The sequence below is a fragment of the Halichoerus grypus genome, chromosome X (assembly GCF_964656455.1).
Source record: "Halichoerus grypus chromosome X, mHalGry1.hap1.1, whole genome shotgun sequence".
In the NCBI taxonomy this organism is placed as follows: Eukaryota; Metazoa; Chordata; class Mammalia; order Carnivora; family Phocidae; genus Halichoerus; species Halichoerus grypus.
In genome coordinates, this window is record NC_135727.1 from 129,353,750 (window position 1) to 129,380,917 (window position 27,168).

The window sequence follows — 27,168 nt, forward strand, 5'->3', positions numbered from 1 at the left end:
GGACATGGAGTGGGTAGGTCCTGAACATCTCGCAATGCACAGATTTTTCACTCTGGCTCATAAAGTTAATAGTGCTGAGGTTGCGAAACTGCAGCGAGGCTTTGGACATGTGGCAAGACTGGGTAGTTATGTGGAGGAAGTTGTGTGACTCCAGTTACGGGTACGGATGGAGTCTCTATCAGGGACAGGGGTCTGTGTTTGGTTTCTGTGGGGGTTGGGAATGTAGATTAATGCATGGGATGAGTCTTGGGGTTTGTCATGGCACAATGCCATAATGATCAGGAGCTGTGCTCAGACCCCTCATTGTCTGGCATGTCTGCGAGCTGAGACGTTCCAGATCTTGGGATCTGGGTTCTTTCTCCAATGACAGAAGACGTTGGACTGCTCTCTGCCCCACTTCCTAATATTGGCCTGCATAGGCTCCCTGAGCTGTTTGGAAAGACCCTAGAGGGAAACACACAAAGAGTATCGGTAAATGCCCAGCATGCCTGGGTCTGGTCCCTGCATGCATGCGTTTCTTCCTGTCTGGAACTGATGTTCAGACTAAGCCCTTCAACCAAAAGTGGGCTTTACACAGACATCAAGTTAGATGTTGACGCATGGTTTGTGTTGGAAACTGAGCGGCCAGGCACCAAGACATCTCCATGAGAACCAAGGAGCATCCATCATTGTGTTGATGGGTTTCTCTACTGGTGTTAAGCATTGTGACGTCACTGGGCATTATTAGCTTCATCGTATAATTGGGCAGAATGAAGACACGTGTAACCCACACTCCACAAACATCCCCTTTGTGTGCGTTCATTGCCCCTAGAGTGTAGACCGGATCTTGTTTTAGAGGGATTTCCTCTGAAGGCCTTAGATAAAAAGTCTGTGTTTTCTTATGGGTTTTGGTTTGTTTTTCAGCTTTCTTTATCTTTACGGCTAAACACAAGTGACTAATGCTTTCCCCCAAGAGATCCGAGTGATGTTATAGTTGTAAGTGTATAAGATACCATTGTAAGTTGGCTGCAGTAAAGGACTTGCGTTGAGCTAGCACAGAGAGTGTACCCAGTTCTCTGGATCCCAACAATAACCGTGTCAAGTTGGTTAGGAATTCCTATCCCAGGCCAAGCAAGATCTACCAGCATCCCCTTAAATCAGGAATACATTATTCAAGCCAAACGGATATGATAAACAACAAAGCATATACTTTGCTAGGCTTTCAGACACAAGTTAAAACTTGACAGCAAATGTGTAGTGTAAAATTTATTGATATTGTTAAAATTTAAAAACAAGCATGCCAATGTAAATTTCTCAATAATTTGTTTGCATTTACCAACATCATTTTTGTTCTTTCTCTGGAGAACAACGCAAACGTGCATGCATTATCTAGTGAATATATGCATCAGTAATGTTAATTATAAGATTCAAGGCCATCTTTGGAACTTTGACCATAAAACCATATTTCTGGGGTGCCTGAGTGGCTCAGTCAGTTAAGCATCTGTCTTTGACTCACGTCATGATTTCAGGGTCAGGGGGTCGAGTCCCACATTGGGGGGGGGTCCCTGCTCAGCAGGGAGTCTGCTTCTCTCTCTCCCTCTGCATGCTGCTCCCCCTGCTTGTGCTCTCTCTCTTTCAGATAAATAAAATCTTAAAACCATATTTCTAAAATAATCCAAAATGTATATTCCCATTAGCCTTCATTCATTACTGGAAGAATTATTTCCCAAGACTGGGGAAAGGGAGCACAGGTGTCACAGATCCAGAAAAATGATCTGGATCGGATTCCAACTCTGATAGTTGATCCTTAATTTATTCACATGTGCTTCAAACTCTGTGGACTTTACAGGGTTCTTTGACCTCGGGCCACTATTTAAATCATTCTATTGCAAAGAGAGGGAAAAAAAGAAAAAACCCAAATGGGTGGAAACCCACTTTGCCACCTAACATACGTGAAAAATCTCTTGGTAAATTATTGCAGTTCTACACATAAACGGACTGCCATTAATTAGATTCAGGCTCGGAATGAAAAAAATCTACTACAATTTTGCAGGTAGGTGGGAGGGCAGACCCTTCCAGGTCTCCCACGAGAGCAGACCTGACTTTTTCTTTTCCTCCTTACATAGGTCCTGAATCTTTAGAGTTCTATTTTGAATAAATAGTATGGGTATAAAGTATTCAATGGCCGTTAAAGTGGTATACTGCTTTGGTTGCCGAATTATCCAACATTCTCTCCATCTCTCTCCTCTCTCACTCACACCTGCGCACACAGGGCATTTGGGGTGCTCATCCACTGCCATCTGGTTTCCTCCCTCTCTTCTCCTATGCAGCAAATTGTTGCCTCTACCATTCTAAACATGGTCCACAATTGACGACCTAAAGCAAATGCTTATGTCAGCAGACACTCACCCTTGATGGAGATGCTCCCTAGCCTACATTTGACACCCCCAAAACTTATCTACTAATAGCCCCCTGTTGACCAGAAGCATTTCCAATAATATAAACAGTGGAATCACACATATCTGTATTTCTCTAAGCTACAGAAAAGAAAATGGTATTGAGAAGATCATAAGGAAGAGAAAATACACGTAGAGTCCTGTACTGTAGTTATCAAAAAAAATCCACATGTAAGTGGACCCGTGCGTTTCAAACCCATGTTGTTCAAGGGTCGACTATATATGTACAAATGAGCAGAGAGAGTTTGTATGTTGTTATAGCTCCAGATGCCCCACACTCCATGCTTTCTGTGGAGGGGTCCTTCCCTGTCGTCTGTCACACAAACATCCTGGGACCTCATCATGCCTTAACCGCAAGCAGCCATGACGTCGTGTCCATTGGATAGACGTTCTACTTTTGTTGTCTGAGTTCAAGGATGTATTACTTAAAAGACAGTACCATAAAATATCACCATGTGGGGTCCCTGCAAAATTATGACAGATGGAAGTTTTCTGACTCCTTGCAAGCCCATGCGTCTAGATTTTACTCTCTCGTTGCCATCTATGTTACCTGCATTTCTATAATCTGCTTGAAATCAATCTATGATCAAGCCAGTCTATTAATCAGAAAACTGGCCAGTTTCATAGGAAGCAGATGGGAAAAATAAGAGTTAATCATTTGCTTTATGTCATGAAGACAGCGATACCTAGAATCATACCATCAGTTCTCTGTGAAAACTCTAGTAGTGTAATGCAAGGCCTCATTTTGGATACAAAAACTGGAATATAGATCTATGAAATGGGCGGCCAGTTTAATGCAGATCCCACAGAGGAAGCCAAGGCTGGCCCTTTACTCTGTTTTATGATCGCTTTCTAAACTTCTGTATTGAATCTCCTGATGACAACTGTAGACACCTTTCAAGCTGATAGTTAATTAACACCTTAAAAGAATATTTGCCTTAAGTAAGCTTGATAAAATAAATGAACAGTAACACTAACTCAAAGAGGATATTCTGATAGGATTATATTAAGCTGCTGTATTTTAGCCGTAGGGATGATGGTTTTCATCCTTTTTTGTTGTTGTTGTTAAATAGTAAGATTGCATTTTTTCCTTCCAAATTCATGATGTTGACAGTTAACACTGCTTTAGCAGGAATGCTACTGTAGGACATACACAAACAGGAATATGACAACGATGCAGGCTTCACCAAGAGTTTTCAAGAAAGGACTGGGAAGATAGGTGGGAAGCACAGTCTTGCTCTAAATGGGAAATCCAATGTATGGGAAGGCAGAAAGGTATCAAGGTTTAATAATCCTAACTGGGAAACCCAACGTATGGGAAGGCAGAAAGATGTCAAGGTTTAATAATCCTAACTGGGAAACCCAATGTATGGGAAGGTAGAAAGATGTCAAGGTTTAATAATCCTAACTGGGAAACCCAATGTGTGGGAAGGCAGAAAGATGTCAAGGTTTAATAATCCTAACTGGGAAACCCAATGTGTGGGAAGGCAGAAAGATGTCAAGGTTTAATAATCCTAACTGGGAAACCCAATGTGTGGGAAGGCAGAAAGATGTCAAGGTTTAATAATCCTAACTGGGAAACCCAATGTATGGGAAGGTAGAAAGATGTCAAGGTTTAATAATCCTAACTGGGAAACCCAATGTGTGGGAAGGCAGAAAGATGTCAAGGTTTAATAATCCTAACTGGGAAACCCAATGTATGGGAAGGTAGACAGGTGTCAAGGTTTGATAATCCAAAGAAAAGGAAGCAAATTTAGGTGTAACTGGAAAGGTCAGCCTGATTTTATGAAACAAAGACCAAACCAAACCATAAACAACAATGAAATCCTTTGCATTTTCAATGCTGGAGGAATGAGGCAAACCCACATTTCCATTGGTTCTGACCAAGGGAAGCTGAAGGCGTCATAATGCATTACATCACACTCAGTCGCCCTGGCAACACCAGAGAGCCTGAGGGCTCCATGACAAGCTGGTTCCCAAAGGCCCTGGACGCTCATTCGGATTGGCTGCCATCCCTGTCAGTAACCAGTCAGTCTTTCGTGAGTCTTGTCTGATTCTTCAACCCAGCTGATCCCATGTGCGAGGAACTGAACCCCTTGGGAAGACGGTAGGTAAAAAGGGAGCCAACCAAAAATATTTGGTGACTTCTCAATGCGATTTGCAGTAAAAAGGGGTTCGTCATTATACATCAATCCATAATTATAACTCAGCACATAATCAATGTCTTTATGAAAGTTGTCATTGATTCACGCCAAAGTACGGCTCTCAGTGCAGATACACATTGATATAACGAGATCAGTCTGTTCTTATGACCTAATTTGGAATATTGCACAGAAATAATCTATTTGACACCATTATTATTATTATTATTATTCAAGAAACTTTTCTTGAAGTATCACTGTGAATTTAGGAAAAGAGGTGGTTAAACACTAATATGAATCACAAGCAGAAACATGATCAATGTGTCGTTTTGTAGGAAAACATGACAGTGCTTACATAAAATTCAGTGTCTTCATGACATCTCAGGTAACCATTAGAAATAGCTAATGTATCCCACCTCACCCCATTCAGAATGGTTAAAATTCACAACTCAGGAAACAACAGATGTTGGTGAGGATGTGGAGAAAGGGAAGCCGTCTTACAGTGTTGGTGGGAATGCAAGTTGGTGCAGCCACTCTGGAAAATGGTATGGAGGTTCCTCAAGACATTAAAAATAGAGCTACCCTATGACCCAGCAATTGCATTACTAGGGATATTTACCCCAAAGATACAGAAGTAGTGATCTGAAGGGGCACCTGCACCCCAAATGTTCATAGCAGCAATATCCACTGTAGCCAAACTGTGGAAGGAGCCGAGGTGCCCTTCAACACATGAATGGATAAAGATGTGGTCCATATATACAATGGAATATTACTCAGCCATCAGAAAGGATGAATATCTACCATTTACATGAACATGGATGGAACTAGAGGGTATTACGCTAAGCGAAATAGAGAAAGAGAAGTACCATATGATTTCACCCATATGGGGACTTTAAGAAACAAAACAGACGAACATAGGGGAAGGGAAGGAAAAATAAGATGAAATCAGAGAGGGAGACATCCCTTAACTCTAGGAAACAAATTGAGGATTGCTGGAGGGGAAAGGGGTGGCGGGGGTGGGGTAACTGGGTTAAGGTCATTAGGAGGGCAGGTGATGTTTTGAGCACTGGGTGTTATATGCAACTGATGAATCACTAAATTCTACCTCTGAAACCAATAATACAGTATATATTAATTAAATTGAATTTAAATAAACAATTAAAAATTAAAAAAAATAGTTAACATAGTTATATTGCTATTACAATATAGATGCAAGTACATATATAGGTATACGCAGTAAATATATATGATCTGTGCATATAAATGCTATAAGGGAAGTAAATTGTGCAGAACTCTACCTGGAAACATAAAGGTAATTCAGAAGTTTTTCACTCTGATTCCCAAGGGGTTTGCCATCAAGCTAACTAATGCAATGAGCTCATTATTAGCAGAATCATGATTAGGTTTCTTAAATGATCAAGCTGTTTTAAACAATACACCTGAGAAATACACCTTCAGAATTTTAGAAATTTGGACAGTATTCAAGGAAACTGTCCTCCTGGAATCTGGGTGGTGGGGAATGTGATTTTACTAAAATCCTCTATTTGGCCTTATCTGGGGTATATGTCAGGAGAAGCAGAAAACAGCATGGCATTAGAACAGTTGGTTGAAACAAATACCCTGTTTATGTTATAATGTTTTAACACTAATTATTCTTCAGAGGAGTGATGAGGAATTTATTAACATCAGTGGTTAACTGGTCACATTATTAAGAAAGGCTTTTTTTTAATGTGTGTCTCAGCATTCCATCAGCCTCAATTAGGCTTCCTGGAACAAATTCGTAGTCTATAGCAACCTTCTATTTGTTTTTTTGCAATGAGAGAGAATTTTAAAATATGAATAGCAAAAAGGCTATGTGCTACTGCCGTCCCAGAAAATTAATTGCTAGCATTCTGCTGAACTTGCAAACACTGCACAGTTAATATAAAGAATCATTATTGAGGAAAAAGTGATGATCTGGGCTTCAGTTTGGCTTTTAGATATGAATATCAGAAAGTGTGTGTAGGCTTGTAAGTTTTTTAACATTCTCAATGTTTGATTTTCGGGGGGAACTAGAGTAAATATTTCTACAGAAGTGTTTGAGTAAAAGCCGTGAATCTTTGCGTACCAAGCATTGCATCCTCTCTGTGCTGATGCAGCCAGATTTCTCTCCATGCGGCCACAGTGGTGGTCTTCCTGGGAGTCAAGGGTTGGTTGCTGTGTTCTGCCACAGGCCGATAAATATGAACCTTATGTCCTGCTGCACAAGTTCTTCAAGAACATGGACACGGGGGCACCTGGATGGCTCAGTCCATTAAGTGTCTGCCTTCAGCTCAGGTCATGATCCCAGAGTCCCAGGATCGAGCCCCAAGTCAGGCTCCCTGCTCAGTGGGGAGTCTGCTTCTCCTTCTGACCCTCCCCCTTCTCATGCTCTCACTCTCTCTCAAATCAATAAATAAAATCTAAAAAAAAGAACATGGACACGATGTCTACAGCAGCCCAAACTCATCAGCCAGAGGGAAGATGAGAACTTCCATAACCCCTGCAGACCTTGAGTCTCAACTCAGTGCATCATGCCTGGATGTTGGGTATGATGTCCACCTCATGGACGGGATGCCCAGTGATCTCAGAATCAGCCCTCTCACCCCACCGTGGATGGTGCATCTGGTGCTGCCATCGAATTTGAACTTTTTCATCTGTAAATTGTGCATAAAGGAGTAGATGTTCTCTCTCTCCTCACTCACTAGCATTTGGCCCAAGTTGGGGGAAATGTGTAAGATTGTGGAAGTAACCACGGCCATATCATTTCATTTGACGCTCATGTACCTCCTGTCCTAAAAGAGACCACAGGCAGCATGCCATCCTAAACTTTATTTGGGGCAATAAGGCACCAATGGGATACCACTGAGCTAGGGGTGTTGTGGATATTCGGGAATTATATTTGTGCTTCCGGAGTGTTCCGAAGTGTTCTCTGCACATAACCTATGTGTTAGATTATGAGAATCATTTTCCCCTTAAATGATGGGTACTTTCAAAGATACAACAACTTTACTAAGAGCTGAAAAGTACCCAAAACTCTCTTATTTAAACAATGGCCAAGAAGAACATGAGGAACAATCCGTAATTTGGAGATACTTTATCAATGAAAAATGAATTCCTACTTTGCAGGGAGTGAGGCACTCATCGAGATTATGGAATATGGTGAAGTTTAACGGTATGTTGGTCAATGTTGGTTTTCAGAGTTTTGGCGTGAGTGGTTTTGTGTACCACCCATTCTCAAAGTGTGGTTTATTGATGACTTGTGTTTAGGATCACCTGGAGGCTGTTAAAGAGCCTCACCCCAGAGCTTCACCTCAGACTTAGACCAGAAGGTCAGAGAATGATATGCATATACCTGCACATTTAACAAGCTCCCCAGGTGCCTTGAATGCATTCCACAGTAGGGGGGAGACAGAAATCTTGGTGGTCGTGGAGAAAGATGGAGAAGGGAAACCACAGTCTCCAAATAAAGCAGTTGGTAGAAGAGTAAGGTTCTGACTCTTGTGCTTGTCTTGCTGGTGAGGATTAGGTTTTCAGGACTCCCGCCAAGTAAGATAGGGATAAAGACTCTGTCCAACTTCATTGAGGGAATGGAGTGCTAAGCAAATGTGCAGGCTTGGGAATACAGCACGTAAAATGACAACAGTGTTTTGGGAGTGCCTCCGCAGGGAGTTGGCATGTGTCCCTATCTGGCACCCAAACTTGCAAATGCTGTTGTCAACGTGGATTTGAACCAAGGGACCAGGGGACTCTCCTGGAACCTGTGGAATTTGGAATAGAGAGGGCTATCTTAAAACCATGAGGAGATTGCAACCGAGATTTGGAGTTTCTGAGACAGAAACTTTAGACCTATAGTGCAGAATTCCTTGTAGAATCTATCAAAACAGTGCATTGTAAAATTGATCCCTCCAGAAATAAGCAAGGGAACCAGTATTAGGGATCCGGCTCCCCTGCAGAGTTGGTGTAATGATCAGAAAAAAGTTAGCCTTCAAAGTTTATTCTGCAGAGGACTCTGGGTAACAGCAGCAGCCTGATGATATTTATCAATCATTGACATCAAAGAGCAAAACCATCAGTAATATCCTTGGATATGAAAGAGGGTTATATAGAGAGGCTTTGATTTGAAAGAAATAACCTAGTACTCTGTCAAGATGAATAACCCTAAAATTTTACCATGAGATGCCACCAACAACAAAATATTCAATGCAGACACGTTGCTTTCATCTCTTCCAATTATAAAAACATCACTATTAAAATGCTGCATCTTTACTGCATGAAGGACATTCTTTGAAGTGTTTATAGCTATCATAGAATTATATTGACTTGTTCTGTTGTAAATTGTGCAGCAGAGTATTACAGTTGTAACAAGGCAATCAAATATAATTTTATTTAAAATAGATTTTTCTCTTTATAATTTTTTAAAAAGAGCCAATTTCCATTTCATTTGCAGAAAAATATGACTGTTACTTTCTAAGTCTTTATTCTAAGAGATACGGGAAAGTGGCATATGAACAACAGTCAATGAGCAAATATGTTCAACTGACTCAGCCAGTGGGAAAAAAGAGAAAACATGTTAGTATGTCCAACTCATGTTGTGGAGTCCTGTCTGTGTGTTTCCAGTGCTAAATCCCATTGCATCTCAATCTTTTGTTTTCTTTGTTTCAGCCGAAATGTGTAAGGGGGTAGAATAACCATGCTTAGTAGTGCACCTGCTAGGAGAAACCACATGTAGGGCAATGCTAGTTATTCACGTGCTGGGGAGGCGATCACTCTGTCCCGGGAATTCACGGTTTTTGCAGAGGATTTTGGTCAATAAGTATGAAGGGAATCAGCAAAACAAAAGTGAAAAAAAAATCACCTAGTAAATGGATCGGTATTAGTAAGATACCCTGATGATTGATAAGCTATTTGAATCATCAAAAACCATTATTGAAAAAGAAATATCCTCTAATACTGAATTTAACAAAAGCTCTAGCAAGTCATGTACAAACATCAATTTTTTCCTAAACACACAAAAGAAAATATACACAGGTCTGTGTATATTTATATACATTTACGTATACCTTATACAATATATTGTATACAATATATTTTTATGTATTTGTATACATATACATTGTACATATACAATACTGTATACAATAATACAACGTGTTTACAAAAATATATGTGTACATCATATACATATGTAATGTATATATCGTATATATTATATAAATATATGTATATATTATGTACATTATATACATATATATTTATGTACACACATACATTTATATTTGTAGGTGCATCTATACTATAAATATATGGGAATATATACTATATAATACATGTAGAGTAAGAATATATATTTTCTATAGAGAGATCCAGAGGGATCTCATTTATATAATTAGCCATAGTCTAAAAGAGCACAACTACAACATTAGAATAAAACTAGTATAGAGTAAAGAATATTCTTTCAGGGCACCTGGGTGGCTGTCGGTTAAGTGTCTGACTCTTGATCTCAGCTCAGGTCTTGATCTCAGGGTCATGAGTTCAAGCCCCACATTGGGCTCCATGCTGAGTGCAGAGCCTACTTTAAAGAAGAAAAGAACATTCTTTCACTGGAATAATTTGTATTATGAAATACAGATTTTTTTTTTTTAGTTTTTGATGCAGCTAATGCAAAATCAAACAATGTAGGGATATATAATGCTTATATCTCATGAAGAAAATAAGTAGTTTTATTGAAAAGGATTCATTTCCTCTGGTACTTCATTAAATGATAATCACATATTCCATTTTGGAGTGCTGATAGGTAAAACATGTAAAAAAAATTGAAGGTGTAAGTTAAATAAATCCCAAAATAAATGTCCCACGGAGCAGGTGCAGAAGGGTGTCTTGCTCAGCTGCAGCGTGAAGGGCTCTGGGGAGTCTTTTTCCTTTCTTTCTTTCTTTTTCTTTCTTTCTTTCTTTCTTTCTTTTTCTTTCTTTCTTTCTTTCTTTCTTTCTTTCTTTCTTTCTTTCTTTCTTTCTTTCTTTCTTTCTTTCTTTCTTCTTTCTTTCTTTCTTTCTTTCTTCTTTTTTAAAGATTTTAGAAAGAGCAGGGGGAGGAGAAGGAGAGAATCTCAAGCAGACTCTGCACTGAGCACGGAGCCCCACGTGGGTCTCAATCCTATCATGGCCAGATCATGACCGAAGCCAAAACCAAGACTCAGATGCTTAATGGACTGAGCCACCCAGGCACCCCTGGGGAGTCTTTTCCTAAAAACAAACAAAGTCAGCTACAAGTTCTAGTGCCCTTGAGTAACAGAGACCAAAACTTCCCGCCCATGGAGTGGCATGGGAACCATGCTCACGGCGGGGACACAGCTAAGCACCCCAGGGAAGCAGGAAAACCATCGTAGCTCAAACACAGTCCTTAAACATTCCCATCCAATCACTTTCCATGCTCAAGGTCCTAGGACCGGATTCATGGGGAAGGTGCCATGGTAGGTAATAGGAATACGTTTTCTCATGTGATCTCCAGCCCCTGCGGGTGTTGTGGCTACTGTGGGCAGATTCTGACAGTGAACAATGGTGAGGGGTGTGCTGTCAACCAAGATGAGAAGCAACAAACATGCGTGCAAAGTGGAGAGCATGCCCCATGACACCATGGCCACTGCTCATACATCTTTTCTTTCTTGAAAGCTGACAGGGAGATTAATGATTTAAAAGACTGTTGAGCTATCTATTTATTACAAAGATTTTTTTTTTTCAAAAGTCCAAGCCTGAAAATAAGAGCAGTTGATCCATTTGGCAGCTTCCCAGTTGGTTTCTTTGAAAATTTTCTCTGAAATGCTGAAATGATTCATTTTGTTGAATGTCTGGTCTGATGCTTGAGAAAGAATTGAAGACATATTAAAAATAAAACCTTCTGAATTTCTGTTGCCATTGGAGAAATACTTGATTTTCCCTTTCTGTAGGAGTGACCTATAAAACAGGTGAAAATGTAGAAAGAATATTTGTAACTCGTAAGATGATAAAAACCGTGCACCACATGGTAATAATAGGAAAAAATAGAGTTAATTCCCTCTTTCACTATTATAATGAGAAAAGCATGATGAAGAAAAGTGTTATAACACACAGCATGGGGATGGGGCATTTCAGGTGGAAAGTACCATGCTATTCATTGCCACAAAAATGCGGTGGAATATATAGCCTAAAAGAGCTTAGAGGCTAGTTTGATTAAATAAAACATTTGACAGGTGGTGGATACAAATGAAATCAAATAACTGAAAATATCCCTGAAATTCAAAAAGTTGACCATTTCTCCTTATGCATCTAATCTAGAAATCAAGAGGACACTCACTGTATTTATAGTTAATTCACCAAGAGGGAAGTCGTAGTCACTTTACCATATATGTGTGTGTGCATGCACATCTGGAAAGCCGACCCTCCTAGTGCACGTGTTGTGCTCTTCCTGGACCTACAGCCACCCAGCTAGCACCACACGCATGCCTTTATCCAACATACTACATTCTCCACCCAGAAATCCAATCTCCAAGTTCACATCTGCTCTCCAACAGCGAAGTTGCTCATTTCCTTCTGGTTTTAAACAGTGAAACACTAAGCAGGCTGAAGAGACCCCTGAATATATAGAGGAATGGGTAAATAAATTATAGTTTATTCACATAATTGAATAAAAACCTCATCAGAGCAACCTTAGGTCTACATCTGCCAATAAGAATAAATGGATGAGGCATATATTTGAGGTAAAAAGTTAAATAGCAAAAACATGTGCAAGTATACAAAGAGGGTGAACTATTTTATGTCCAATTTGAAATCAAACAAGTTTCCCTTAACATACATCACTAAATGTAAATCAAGAAAATATATAGATGAAAGAATATGCATCAACATCTGGAAAGCGGGGTTAGGTGGTGGGGAAATTTTTTAGCTTTATTTATAATGTTCGTATGAAGCATAAAATTACTCACTTCTTACTGTTTTCACCTTTTATGTTTGAAATATTTTCTTAATCAGCTAATATTATACCCAAAATATACAATATCTTTGGGGAGAAAGTTTAAAATAAATCCTGTTTAAAATTTGTTAAAAATGAAAAAGTATATGTAGATACGGGAACTCAATATTGTTAAAAATGATAGATCTTCTTAAACCAAATTCAGTATCATCACAAAGAAAATATACATCTTTTTGTGGAAACTGACACACTGTTCTAAAATTTATGAGGAAAGATATTAAGATGCAATAATACCCCCAAAAATTTGAACTTGAAGAATAAACAGATAAAAAAGCAACTTCCATGCAGAAAAAATATTTAGCAATTTGAATAGTGTGGTGTTGTCAATAAATAAGTATGCACATCGGCCTGATTCTGAAGGAACTGTTGACACCATCTTCAAAAACATGTCTTACCGTAGTGTTAACCCTCTCCCACCTGAAACCAGGAAAGCAAATTTAAAACGGAGTATAAAAAGATCAAATAATGTAATGGTGGTAAATTCATAAGACACAAGGTCCGCTATCTGCATATGATTCCCTCAAATGGCACTGGTACCATGTGCCAATTATCACGAGAATGTCATGCACCAAAAGTATGGGTTTTTATTATTTTTTCTAATATTTTATTTATTTGAGAGAGACAGCAGGAGAGAGCACAAGCAGGGAGGAGAGGTAGAAACAGGATCAAGGAACCTGATGCGGGGCTTGATCCCAGATCATGCATGAGCCAAAGGCAGATGCTTAACCAACTGAGCCACCCAGGTGCCCCAAAAGTGTGGGTTTTTAATTTGCATTAGATATCATCCCACATTCGGCAGCTCAAACCAACAACCATTTATCAGGTCACAGCCTCTCCAGGTCAGGAGTGCAGGCACCGCATAGCTGAGTTCTCTCTAAGGTCACGATTGTGGTGTGAGTCGGGGCTGCATTCTCATGTGAAAGCTTGTGTGGGGCAGATCTAGGTCCAAACCCACTTAGGTTGTTGTCAGAATTCATTTGCTTGTGGGTGTCGGACTGAGAGCCCCAGCTCCTTGCTGACTGTGAGATGAGGCCACTCCGGGATTCTAGAGGCCATGCACAGCACCTTGTGGTCACACGGTCTTCCCAGAGTCATCCTCACAATACAGAACTCAGAAAGGGGAAACAGAGGATTCCATCGTGATTCTGCAAGCAAGATCAAGTCTTATGTAAGGAAAAACATCATAAAAGTCATACCCCATCACAATTACCATAGACGGCAACCTAATCAAGGGCAGGCTGTGACTATATTTGTCATATTCTACTGGTTAGAGCAAGTGAGAGGTCTCATTCATGCTTAAGGGGAGAGCATTCCATATGGATAGGACCACCAGGAGGTGGGGTGATGCGGGCCAGCCTTGGGTTTCTCCATCACAAATAGTGACTTCCCAGTTACTTATTATATATTTTTAATTGAAGTATAGTTACAACATAGTATTAGTTTCAGGTATACAACGTACTGATTTGACATTTATATACATTACAAAATGCCCACCACAATAAGTGTAGGTACCATCTGTCACCATTTTAAAATTCTAAAAACAACTATCAACCTGAAAGCCATCCTAAATATAATTAAATCAGCAGATTAATTTTCTTTTTTAATTTGAGTATAATTGACAAAATGTTACATTGGTTTCAGGTGTAGAACATAGTGATTCAAGATCTCTGTGCTATGCTCTGCTCACCACAAGTGTATCTACGTTGGTCCAATCCACACATTTTTATGTGTGCTTATTTTGAATATGAAACATGTTTCATGGTGTTTTTTTATGGGTTACTTTGACCTAATGGCAAAGAGTATATTGATTTGTATAAATAATTTATATAATGTGTTGTTTTTATAAATATGAAGGCATTAAAAAACGTGTGTTTCTTGATACAAAATCCCAAGCACAGATAATTAGTTGTTGAATATAACCATCTATATGTTGTAACTGTGAGAAGAACACAGGTGTAGTCTTAACACATTCCTTCTCAGCAGTACCCATAAATGTTTAGAGATAGATTGCATATATGATGGTCGAAGAACGCCAATAACCTCAAAGAATTACCGGAAAGTATTAAAAATCATCTGTGGATTAACCAGAGTTATAGAACTTGAAGAGCGTATGGCCATAGTGCTTACAATGTGGGCAAAATATTCATAAATAGGGGCAAAACTCCATCATATAATTAGATGACTGAAAAAGATCACATAATTTTCATGAAGCTAAAGCAGCTGCTTTGAGAACTTGGAATTAGACCATTCCATCAAAGAATAAGAAAAATATTCTTATTTTTATAAGATAAATAAAAAGAAGAATCCCAGTCTTCCAATCTTCTACAAGAATGGCACCATGTCTCCCTTATGTTATCTAGCCTCTGCTCAGTGATAACCAGCCTAGACCATAGCCAGTATGCGTATGTACCCACATGGTCTTGAAGGCTATTGCCAGCATGTTCATTACTTCAACCAGCATTGAAATGCCGAATCATCGTGCAATCCAGTTTTAAATACACACTCCTCCAATGCCCTGGCCTGCAGCATTTCTGTGTACATAATAACGAAGCATTTTTAAGGGAGCAGGAAGAGGCCAACTGCATAACAATCGCAAACGGAGCAAAGTAAGGGAAGCCAAAAATATATATATAAATAAATATATATGGTGCTCTAAGGCTGCTATAAACTTTTTATTAGCCCGTACTTGAGAAACCCTGGAAGGCTCATTTGCGTCTTCCCTCCTTAATGTGTTCATAGCCACCTTTAGCTCCTGGCAGTAGAAATTAAAAGATTCCCCACATAATCACTTCATTTTCCTGGTTTTCTGTTTCTTGTTGGGCTTCATTTAGAGACCTTTAACAAATCTCATGTTCCAACTTTACGCCCCCTCGTTGCACAGAAACTAATCAAGCATATTCGTTACTCTGAAAACATGGATCTCGTTGGAGACAGGACTGGTGACGTGCATGGTTGCAGCACGGAGCTAATTTGTGTTACAGATTGAAATGCACGTGGCCATTTGAGAAGCCTAAGTGGTCCTAATGGTCATTGGAGCCATAGGTAATATATTTTAAACGGGCTTCATTTTGCTGCCCTGCTTGTTCATTAGGAGGGCAACTAGGTAGTTCCTCTAATAATGCATTATTTTTGGAAGACACAATGAATGCTCAATAACTCGAGATTTCATCCAAAGGAGTGCATGCAGCTGGAATCTAGGACACTGCAAAATGCATTTACTCAGCCACTCTAAGAATATCCCAGTTTGCATGATGCCACTCTACAAACCACAAAGAGGCAAGAACAATAGACCCTAAGTGTCATAATTTCGTCTAGAGAAATCATCTTTGGAGATTACTCTTGAAAATCCACTTCATGAGTTCATTGATTTACAGGCATTTGGATGTCTTCACAATGGCCCTGTGATAGCAAGTTTCTTTAGAAGAATCTTATGCTTGAAGAACACTGTGTAGGTCCTGTGATGTCAAGTTTGTGTCTCTAACATGTAGGAGAGTATGCATTGCTCATGGTAGGAGTGGACACTTAGACCATCGTGGAATTGAAAGCCAGTGGACAGTCTTTGTAAAGAAGGCAGACCTCATTATCTAAGACAGGAGGTAAGGCTGGAGGAGCCGGTGCTGCTAGAAACTATCTTCTCCACACCAGTCATCACATGCCTTCATGATATTTGCATCCATCGTTCTTTGTACGTGTTGAATTTTGTCCCTCCCAAATGCATATATTGAAGTGCCAACCTTTAGTCACTCAGGTTGGGACCTTATTTGGAGATAGAGTCATTGCAGATACAGGTAGCTAGGTGAAGACGACGTCATCCTGCAATAGGGTGGAGTGTTAATCCAGAATGACCAGCGTCCCTCTTACAAGGGGAAATTTGGACCCAGAAACATGCACAAAGGAGGAACACATGAAGATTGGGAATATGCCACTGTAAACTAAGGAATGACCAGAAACTAGGAGAGAGACCTGCATAGATCCTCTGCCAGAACCTTCAGAAACAACATGGCCCTGCGGGCACACCCTCCTCTCTGACTTCTGTCCCCCAGAAGTGTAAGAAAGTAAATTGTGGTTTAAGTCACTCCATCTGCCACACTGTCTTATGGCAGCCGTGCAGCACAGTGCATGCTGCCCTCTTTTGGTGTCATGAGTAGAATTCACACCAACTGGCTTAGGCAGAGAAGGATTTTCTTGCTAGGAAGTTCAGAGACTCTCCAGGGAGCCTGATTTTGAAGCCTTATGCAGTTGGAACAAAATCCAACCAGCCAATGGGAGCTTCCACAGCATCAACCATGGGCTGCACCCTTGTCACTGAACACCACAAGGGTACCCTGCCACATTTGGACAACTGAATGCCTTCCCAAGAAGAGCCAGACCCCGATTTCCCTGCCACCAAGTCACTTCTCAAACCACTGGGATGTCCACTAATCATCAGCCGTGTCACCTTGTCTACAGCTGATGTCCAAGGGAGTCTGGAATGTTGGCTGGATTCTATCTGAAATCATCACAGACTTAGGGAAGTCCATGAAGAGGGCAGAAGGTTTAGGTAGGGAGGCCAAAGAGGACAGAGGTCCATAGACATATCTGAAACTCCAACCATTATGGACATTATTTTGTGATGAGTTCACCTTTTTATCTTTTAAACTCAGAAAATGAAAGCCATGCCACCTTTGTCCCAGCCACTGGGAATCCAAAGTGAATAGAACAGACGTATTCCTCTTTCCTATGCAACTTGTTCTTCCAGTAAGAGGAATCATTTGGAAGACATAATAGTGGCTGGTGTCTTGAAGGCTAAGTACAAGTACAAGAGTTGTGTGGGTTTTTAGCTGCGGCAGAGCACTTAGTCCAAGTGCAAAGGAAGACTACAGTCAGGCTGTGCCCTTGGAACCCTCACTAGGTATGGGCATCTTGCCCAGAGCAAGATGAGCTGTGACTTAATGACCGCTGCGCTCCCTGTGGTGGCCAGTGGGGTCTCTGTGTGTACAGCATACTGACGGTATAGAAGGGAGCAGGCCTAATGCGGAGAAGCAGATACATTTCCACGAAGATCCAAAAGACGAAGAGTTCCACCCTGAGGTCTTATTCCCATCCTGTAGTCCACGAAAACATCTCCCTGCATCCTGTATTGATCTCCGTATGGTGACCATGATGTATGTTTTCATAACTGGCGTACCTTCTGTCCCACATATGATTGTCTATTATTCTCTTTCCGCATTTTGGCCATTTGTATAGATTTATTGTTCCAATGCATTTTATGATCATTTAATCCCATGTAGACAGAATGCCCATGGATTGGAATTGGATAGAGTCTTACACACACACAATTTTCAGCTTTACTTTTTCCATCAAAAATTATCTTTTCACATATTCTATTCATAACTCTTAATAAGGCTTATTGTTTACTTGCAGTAAGTCATTACTATTTTTCAATTTTCACTTTAATTGCAGGGCTAGAAATATATGATTTTTTAAAGATGATTAATTGTACCCAGCTAGTTTTCTTACTTTTGATATCAATTCTAGTATTTATTTTATTTACGGAGTTACTCAGAGTTTTCCGTGTAGATGATCATGTCACCAGGAAATAAAAAATAACTCTACCTCCTCCTTGACAGTGTTCACACTATGGGTTTCTTCTTGTTTTACTCTATTTGCTAAAATCTTAAAAGGGCATGTCAAATCATAGTGCTGACAGTAGGCATCTTCTTCTACTCTGTTCTTTTAATTAAAATTAATTTTAATGTTTCCCACTTAAGATATTTGCTGTTCATGTGACAGTAGTGACTGTGTTATTGCTCACGGGTGTTTTATTTATTTTCTTGCTTTCCTTCCCTCACTCATACAGAGACAGTCAACATATAATAGTTCAGGTCACTTAAGATCATGACATTAATTTCTTTGGACACACAGTAGTTAGATTTTATACCATTTTTTTTTAAAAGATGTCTACCTGTGGAAAACAGCAGCGGGAGCAAAGAGTGGAAACATCATCTTACAGATTGATGGACCGATCCTCATTTTCTGTGTCACCTGACCAAAATTCAGTAATGCCTACTGCTGGTTTTTGTGGAGTATTTTCGCCTTTGTTGGTTAAACAGACCATTTCTTGGACGGCTCCTCTCCTGTTCCTCTGTCCAGTGTAAATGCGTCCTGGGAACGGGTTGGTTTGTGTCAGTGATGAACAGGTATCAAATTAGGTCGGTGTGCGCCAACAGTCTGCAACTGTGATTCCTTTGTTTAATTGGTTGTCGTAAACCAGAGTGTAATCAGCTCAGGTCATTCTCTCACTCTTCAGGAGAGGCTTTTTTCTCTTGAGAACCTGAGTAATGAAAGTGGCCAAAGGGTTTTCCATCCACCCAACCACAGACGTGATCGGCGACAACAGTCCATGTAATTCCAGTGAATATTTTTTTACTGATTCATGCCCTGAGTTACAGATGTCCTTGTCTTTAGTTTGAATATGAAGCAAGGAACTTCATGATTCTAAGGGAAGAAGCATAAATTTACCCTTTTACGTTGTATCTTCTCAAAGCGAGTATATAGAGCCTTTTACCATGACTCTTACGGTACATAAATGTCACAGCTAAATAATGGTATAAATAACAATAACAATAATAATAATAAAGACTATCAGGAAATGGCTGGTTCAGGAAAGCTCCAAGTAAGTAATGTGCATTTTTATTATTTGGAGTTGCTTTGAACAATTTCTAATTAGAACCATAAGAGGCAAGCAACTGAATTTTGAAGTTCCTTGTCAGATCTATGATGCTACCAATTAAAATGTTCTTAAAAGCATTCATTTGATAATCACGTGACTCAGAAAAATATCCATTCATTTTATAATTTAAGTGACAGGGTTTTCATTTATTTCTGTTATAGTGAAGTACTAAGTTACTTAAAAGTGAATGTTTTGGGGGGCGCCTGGGTGGCTCAGTAGGTTAGGCGTCTGCCTTCGGCTCGGGTCATGATCTTGGGGTCCTGGGATCAAGTCCCACATCAGGCTCCCGACTCAGCGGGGAGCCTGCTTCTCCCTCTCTCCCTGCCACTCCCCCCTGCTTGTGCTCTCTCTGTCAAATAAGTAAACAAGATCTTTTTAAAATCTGAGTGTTTTTAAAAATTTCTATGTACAACCATTTGCAGATATTCTCTGTACAATTATCTGGGTAATATATTTTAAAATCTTTAACTCAGTCCAGCATCTTCATGAATGCAACCAACTGGATGGGAAGCTGGCCATTTTATATAGAATTGCATAGAACCATAAACCTGTGTAGACATAGCAGACCACAGTAAGCAGGTTGGGGCTTCCAAGGGTGGCAGACTGTGGGAAGAGATAGACGGTAGACAAGGTCTAGTTAGTGACATTCATGTGGATTCCTCTGGTGCCATTTCTGGCCAGTGGGCTCTAAAGTCCTCTCCAGGGATTCACCTTGGCCCCTCCAGGTAGAGATGGGGGAAAGCACCTTTGCAAATTCATGTCCTACTTTTAGGCAAATAGCAGAAGTTCAGGGAGCTTTTCTGTTGTGCCTCACTCGCAGTTGCCTTCAGCTCAAAGTAATCCTTCCATCAAAGATGCATAATTTGGAGTGGCCTGTAAGTTACCCTTCTCAAATTTTTGTCCCCTTTGGGGATGGCATTTCTAGTTTTGCTCAAGGGGATCCATCATATGACAGTATCTCCTTCCAATATGTGTGCTTCCCACGAAGCTACCCAAAGGCAATTGCAGATAAAAGTGTGCCCATCCACACACAGTCATGTTTAAAAAGATGAATAAATTATTCCACATGGTACAGTTGAAAACCTGAGGGGAAGAAGAGAGAATAAATGTGTTTGAGTAAACACCTGCTTGCATGGCAACTCTAAAAAGTAAATTTGGATTGCTAGTATATGTATATATTTCTCACGTGTAATGATTTCAGAATTAACGAAACAGGTCTGACTGAGGAGTGCATTTATGCATTTTGATTTCCTAACATTTAAATTTTAGTTAGGTTCTCGTGCATGTGCAGAAACATGAAATGTTTGTGCTAATTTGTCACATCAAAATATCATTCAGGAACACCAAATTGTGCAGCAACCACATCTTACATTATGCAAGACTAGAGGGAGTGTAGTAGAGTAGGGTAAATAAAAGATGTGGACACCTGAACAGATTATCTGTCCTTATCCCTATACCCTCTCAGCCCAGAAGCCTGGACTGTTAGGGGAAATGACCCAAACCACCCTGGTTTCTACCATGCTAGAACGGGAAAGAAGCTCTCTCTTTACATACATAATATCTGATAATACTCACTAGTCAAAATCATCGAGCTTCAAGGAACTCTTCCTACTTGAAACTAGAAAGGAAAGAATTTTTAAATGAGCGTAACTTCCAGAAATCAGTAGATTGACCAGTTCATTGAAAAGTCCCAATGTTGCAGGTACAAAGATGAATCGTTTTTTCCCCTCCAATTCCATCTCCAACTGGATCACCTTGAATAATAATTCATTCCATCCCGTAAAGGCTTGTCTGATCAATCCCATTGCTTCCTGGCCAATTTAATGATTGTCAAGTTGAGTCTGAATCCAACTTTTCCATTATGTTCTGTAGGTTGAGTTGTTCCTTAAAAAGATAGTTGAACTCTCGACCCCCCGAACCTGTGAATATGGCCTTATTTTGTAATAGGGTTGGGCGGATGCCATCAAGCAACCATGAGCTCATACTGGATGGGGTGAGCCCTAATTGAGTGCCTGGGTCCTTATAAGAAGAGATATGGGCAGCTTGGCGAAGCGGAGAATTCAATGAGAATTCTGCATCAGTTTTCAAGCAACAGGAAGAAAATCCCACTGCACATCCATCCTATTACCTTCACATTTGACCTTTAAATAATGTTTCCTCTGGAATGCTTTCATGAACCTATTCCAGAAAAGTCAAAATCATGAGTGAATTAACACCTTTGCTGCAACCTTTTTAAAGATGAGCAAGCATGTAAAGTGTATATGTATTCATGTATGGAGGATACTCCCCTGTCATCACAGCAATTTCAAGAAGAAAAATAAAAAGAAAGCACTCCATAATCCCACAAAGGGTGTAAATAAATGTCTTTTCCCATTCAACTTCTTGTAACTTCCGCATTTCACATATTCTCAGTCATTAATAGATTAATTTAGACACAGGCACATGCATAAACATTTATATGCCCATTTATAAGTAAAAATAGTGTTGCCTTTGATTTTTCTACATTTACAACATTTTCCCTATCTTAGAGTACCACGCAGAACCACTGAAGCAACATTGAACAATAATGATGATAAGGGACGTCTCTACATTATAAATACTGCTATAGCCTTTCCCAGTGTATAGCCTCTCATTTTAATTGTATAGAAAGTATTAACATTTTATCTTAATTTGATCAGTTTCTTTATCAGTTTCTAATTGTATGGGTTTTTTTTTCTCCAGAGTTTTGTTGATATAATAGTTTATTTAAATGGACTACCATTAATTTCCAATAATATCTTTTCCTTAGACAAGATGTATTGTTTTGTCAGCATATTGTTGAGTGGGACTTATTAAAATGTATTCAGGCATATAGATTAATTATTGATCTGTAATTACTTCTTTTATTGTTATTAGATTTGGTAATAACTCAATCAGGGAATTCTTTAAGTAGAATTAAAATCATCTGTTTTGTTTGCTTATTTTTGTATATTTCAAGGATCATACGGAATTTGTCTTTGGGGTGCCTGGGTGGCTCAGTCGGTTAAGCGTCTGCCTTTGGCTCAAGTCATGATCTCAGGGTCCTAGGATTGAGCCCCCATGTCGGGATCCATCTGCTTCTCCCTCTGCCTTTCCCTCTGTCCTTCCCCTGCCTCTTGTGCTCTCTCTCTGTCAAATAAATAAAATCTTTAAAAAAGAAAATAAAAGAATTTGTCTTTGACACTGTCTGATTCTGCAAGTCTTTATAAAGGAAATCAGTATAATAACATTTCAAATCTCTTTTAGGGTAATTGGAAGTTATAATTCTCTGCCTGTCCTTTCTTCTTATCCCTAACACTTCACACTGTGCCCTCCCCGTCTTTATCCCTAAATCTGTTACAAATATAGCTTATTTCTGTTTTGTTTTGTTTTTTCAAAGAACTGGCTTTTGCACTTGTACATTATTGCTACTATTTATTATTTTCTATTTAACGATTTCCAATTTTACTTTAAACAATACTGCTTGCCCAAAATTTGTTTATTATGTGATCCACTGTAATTTCTTCAAGGGAATACATTGTTCCTAATGTTGAATATTTTCCTTTATTTTTTTTAAAGATTTTATTTATTTGACAGAGAGCACAAGCAGGTACAATGGCAGACAGAGGGAGTGGGAGAAGCAGACTCCCTGCTGAGCAAGGAGCCCAATGTGGGGCTTGATCCCAGGACCCTGGAACCATGACCCAAGCAGAAGGCAGTTGCTTAACTAACTGAGCCACCCAGGCACTCTGAATATTTTCCTTTAATAGAATTTACAGCTGTATAATCTGCACTTATATATAGTCGGCCGTGTATTTTGGCATATAATAAAAGATACACATCTTTTTTTTTCAACTTTCAGCTGAATTTAATGTAAGAAATTTGATCAAAAGATTATGTAGGGAAATGTTTTTTAATTGGTAAACAATACTTTGGCAATCCTTTATGATTATATTCTGATTGCATAATTAAAAATTATTAGGGGTGCCTGGATGGCTCAGTCGCTTAGGCATCTGCCTTCAGCTCAGGTCATGATCTCAGGGTCCTGGGAACGAACGGGCTCTCCACTCAGTGGGAAGCCTGCTTTTCCCTCTCCCTCTGCTGCTCCCCCTGCTTGTGTTCTCTCTGTGTCAAATAAATACCTTAAAAAAAATTAAATATAAGCAAATGAATCACATTTGCATTTTATGAGTATTTTTATGATCACAGACTTAAATTTTTCCACAAGTATTCTAGGGATGTGATACAAGGATTTATGTAGATTTTCCTTTTCTCTTTATCCATATGCATGTTGGTTTTATTGCTCATAATGCTGCTTACCTTTTCCTTTTGCTTAGATTTGTTAAGATTAGAAATCCAAACACTAAAATTTAATTCTATAGGTTTATTAAAATATTTTCTTTTGCTCAAAATATGTAACTGATGATTCCTTTCATACATATTTATCAATTCTATATTTATCATTCATACACTTTATTTCCCGCCTATTATTTATTTTTTAGTTTTATCACTTGGTTTTAGGTATGTTTATTAGAAATTCTGGTTTTTAACTCATTGATGCTATTAATGTTTTTATATTTCTTATACTTTTATTTTTTCCGAGCCTTTATATTTTCTGACCTCATCTAATCCATATTTATCCATTTTTCCTTTGGATGCCTTTTATTTTTTTCTTGTCTGATTGCTGAGGCTAGGACTTCCAGTACTATGTTGCATAAAAGTGATAAAAGTGGACATCCTTGTCTTGTTCCTGATCTTAGAGGAAATGTTCTGCTTTTCACCATTGAGGATGATGTTAGCTGTCATTTTTTTTCCTATATGGCCTTTATTATGTTGAGGTATGTTCCTTCTAAACCCATATTGAGAGTTTTTATAATGAATGGATTTGAATTTTATCAAATACTTTTTCTGCATCTATTGAAATGAGCATATGATTTTTATCCTTTCTTTTGTTGATGTGGTGTACCATACTGATTGATTCGCAGATATTGAACCACCCTTGCATCCCTGGAATAAATCCTACTTGGTTGTGGTGAATAATTTTTTTAATATAGTGTTAGATTTGGTTTGCTAATATTTTGTTGAGGATTTTTGCATCTGTGTTCATCAGGAATATTGGCCTACAGTTTGCTGTCTGTGTGGTGTCTTTCTCTGGGTTTGGTATCAGGGTAATGCTGGTTTTGTGGAATAAATTTGGAAGCTTTCCTTCCTCTTCTATTTTTTTTAATAATTTGAGGAGAATAGGTATTAACTCTTCTTTAAACATTTGGTAGAATTCATCTATTAAGCCATCTCACCCTGGACTTTTGTTTGCTGGGAGTTTTTTGTTTTTTTAGGTTTTGCAGGGGGAGGGGCAGAGGGAGAGGGAGAGAGAATCCCAAGCAGACTCCCCACTAAGCATGGAGCCTGATACAGGGCTCAATCTTACGACCCTGAAATCATGACCTGAGCCAAAATTAAGAGTCAGATGCTTAACTGACTGAGCCACCCACATGCCCCTTGTTGGGAGTTTTTTGATTTAATTTTGTTACTAGTAATTTGTCTGTTCAGATTTTCTATTTTTCCCTGATTCAGTTTTGGAAGATTGTTTCCAGAAATTTACTCATTTTTTCCTAAGTTGTCCAATTTTTGGCATATAATTTTTTGTAGTATTCTTGTACAATCCTCTGTATTTCTATGGTGTCTGTTCTCTTTCATTTCTGATTTTTATTTGTGTCCTCTCTCTTTTTTTTCTTGATGATATCATTTTTTCCCTGAATTGAATGGTTTATAACTGACATTATGCCTTTCCATTTTCTTAAATGGCACTGCTTCTTTCTTCACACTTCTATCAAAAACCCAGGTAATTGTCCTTGGCAATAAGACACTCATTCTGAGCATTTTCCCCTTTGGTATGTATCCTAACTTCCTTCCCAAACCCTTCTTTAAAATCCTGGGTTTGAGACAGCCCATTCCTTTTATTGCCCACACATTATTTTATCTGTTTAGGACATATAGTTGGTCATATCAGTACTGAAGGGTAACCATTCATTTATTTCAAGATTGGCTTTTGTTCAAAGGCAGTGAAAGAACCCCATAGAATCCTTATGCTCACGTACAGAATAAACCATTTTTCCTTCAACAGAGATCGTGTTTGTTACAGTTGCATGAATATTTTAAAAAACACAGTTCTTATGCCCACACTATGAGATGTTTTATGGAAGCTATCATAAATATATTTACCAGTCTAATAGTTCATCTTAACATGTCAACATTTGTTTCACAAAGTGAGTACTTTGCTGATCCATATTTTTACTCTATAGACATACCCAAGTATTTCTAGAAAGCCCAAGCCTGTGGTTTTAAGTGAAAGCTTAGTGAGTAAGGAGCATGTTGGAGCTTCCATATGATACACCAAAGATTATACTAGTCACTCCTGAAGCAAAGGGTTGAAATAGCACAAACCGTGGTTCAGATATTGATGACTGTGTTTGAGGGTTTTTTAAACACAGTGTCCTATTTCTTCCTAATAGAATCTGAATAGCAGAGCCATCAGAATGAGGTAAATCACGTATCACGAGATTGTTTAATGAACTGTAGGTGATGTCAAAGGAATGGCTGTAAATTCCCTGAAAATTGGACATTGTCAGGAGAAATCTGGCACCTACTCCAAGATAATTGCAAAAGGAAATACCCCCTGCCATGAGTTAACAGAATTTTTTTTTTTCTAAAAGCTGAAGTGAACATAATTTGCAGTTTGTAACATGTAATCTCTCGTAAGGACCTAGTGATTTACAGATCTGCTCACCCTTCTCTAATTTACATGTTGCATTAGCCAAGTACTCCTTATGAATCCCATACAAAGTAAGATCAGCTCTCCATCAAAGCCCCGGATTTGCTGCTGTGCTTCTTTTAAACGCATCTCCCGCTGAAATGGTGTAAGATATGCCCTTCATAAACCCATTAGCATGTGTTGGGGATGGATATAACATTAGCAAACAAAGCATTGATACCAATCACATTATAAGTCTGTTCTTACTGAACACAATGGCTATTTAAATTCTAAATTCTGCAAATCACATAGAAAAAAATATCACAACAAGAGATATTTATTGTTGCTGGAAATAGAAATGACTAAAAGCTCGGTCTACATTTAACCAATATATGTAACTACTTAAGGGTTAGCCAACAGGTAGAATCATGTTGCCTCATATTTTCAAGTATTATTTTTATTATTTTCAAAAGACAAACAAAACTGGAGCTAATCGTATATTTGGTTCAAGTGTAAATTTGCAGAAGACCATAAATCATTCTGATTTTTTTACCATACAAGTCAATAATGTCAGTTGCTTCTCCTTCATTACCAGTGAGGCTATTCTGCAATCACGAATGTAGATTATTATATAAGTGGGATACTTTTGTATATTGATCCAATAATTTGAGTTTTGATTGATTGCATCTAAGATTATTGATGGGAAACTGACAAACCTTATGTCTAGACAGGATAAATTATAATGGACTTCCCAAAATTGGTGCCCACAACTTTTTTATTTATATTAGTTATCTTTAAGGCATGTGAAATGGAATTCATACATGCTTTTCTGAGTCATTGATCTCATGTTATGATAGCATTTCCACCTAAAATAATTGAGAAAATTCTCTCCATTTCCACAGAACTTAGCTCGGTTCTTCTTCAATCAATTTCACAAGTACAGTGATAATTTTATATACTGATATCTGATTGCATAATTCATATCACTTAAAATTCCCATGGTACTTGAACATTCTGTGTGTGCATGTATGCAGTTCTTCATTAGTGAATGCCCTTGGCAATATTTCAACATCATTCACTCAACTACATTTTGAACATTTAGTATATGC

The 27,168-nt window shown here is 38.8% G+C and overlaps 1 long non-coding RNA gene across 1 annotated transcript in view; it reads left to right on the plus strand.

The window, feature by feature from the left end:
- LOC144380578 (uncharacterized) overlaps positions 1–27,168 on the plus strand; it is a 533,150-nt gene that overhangs the window by 279,438 nt on the left and 226,544 nt on the right. The gene's annotated exons all lie outside the window — the stretch shown is intronic.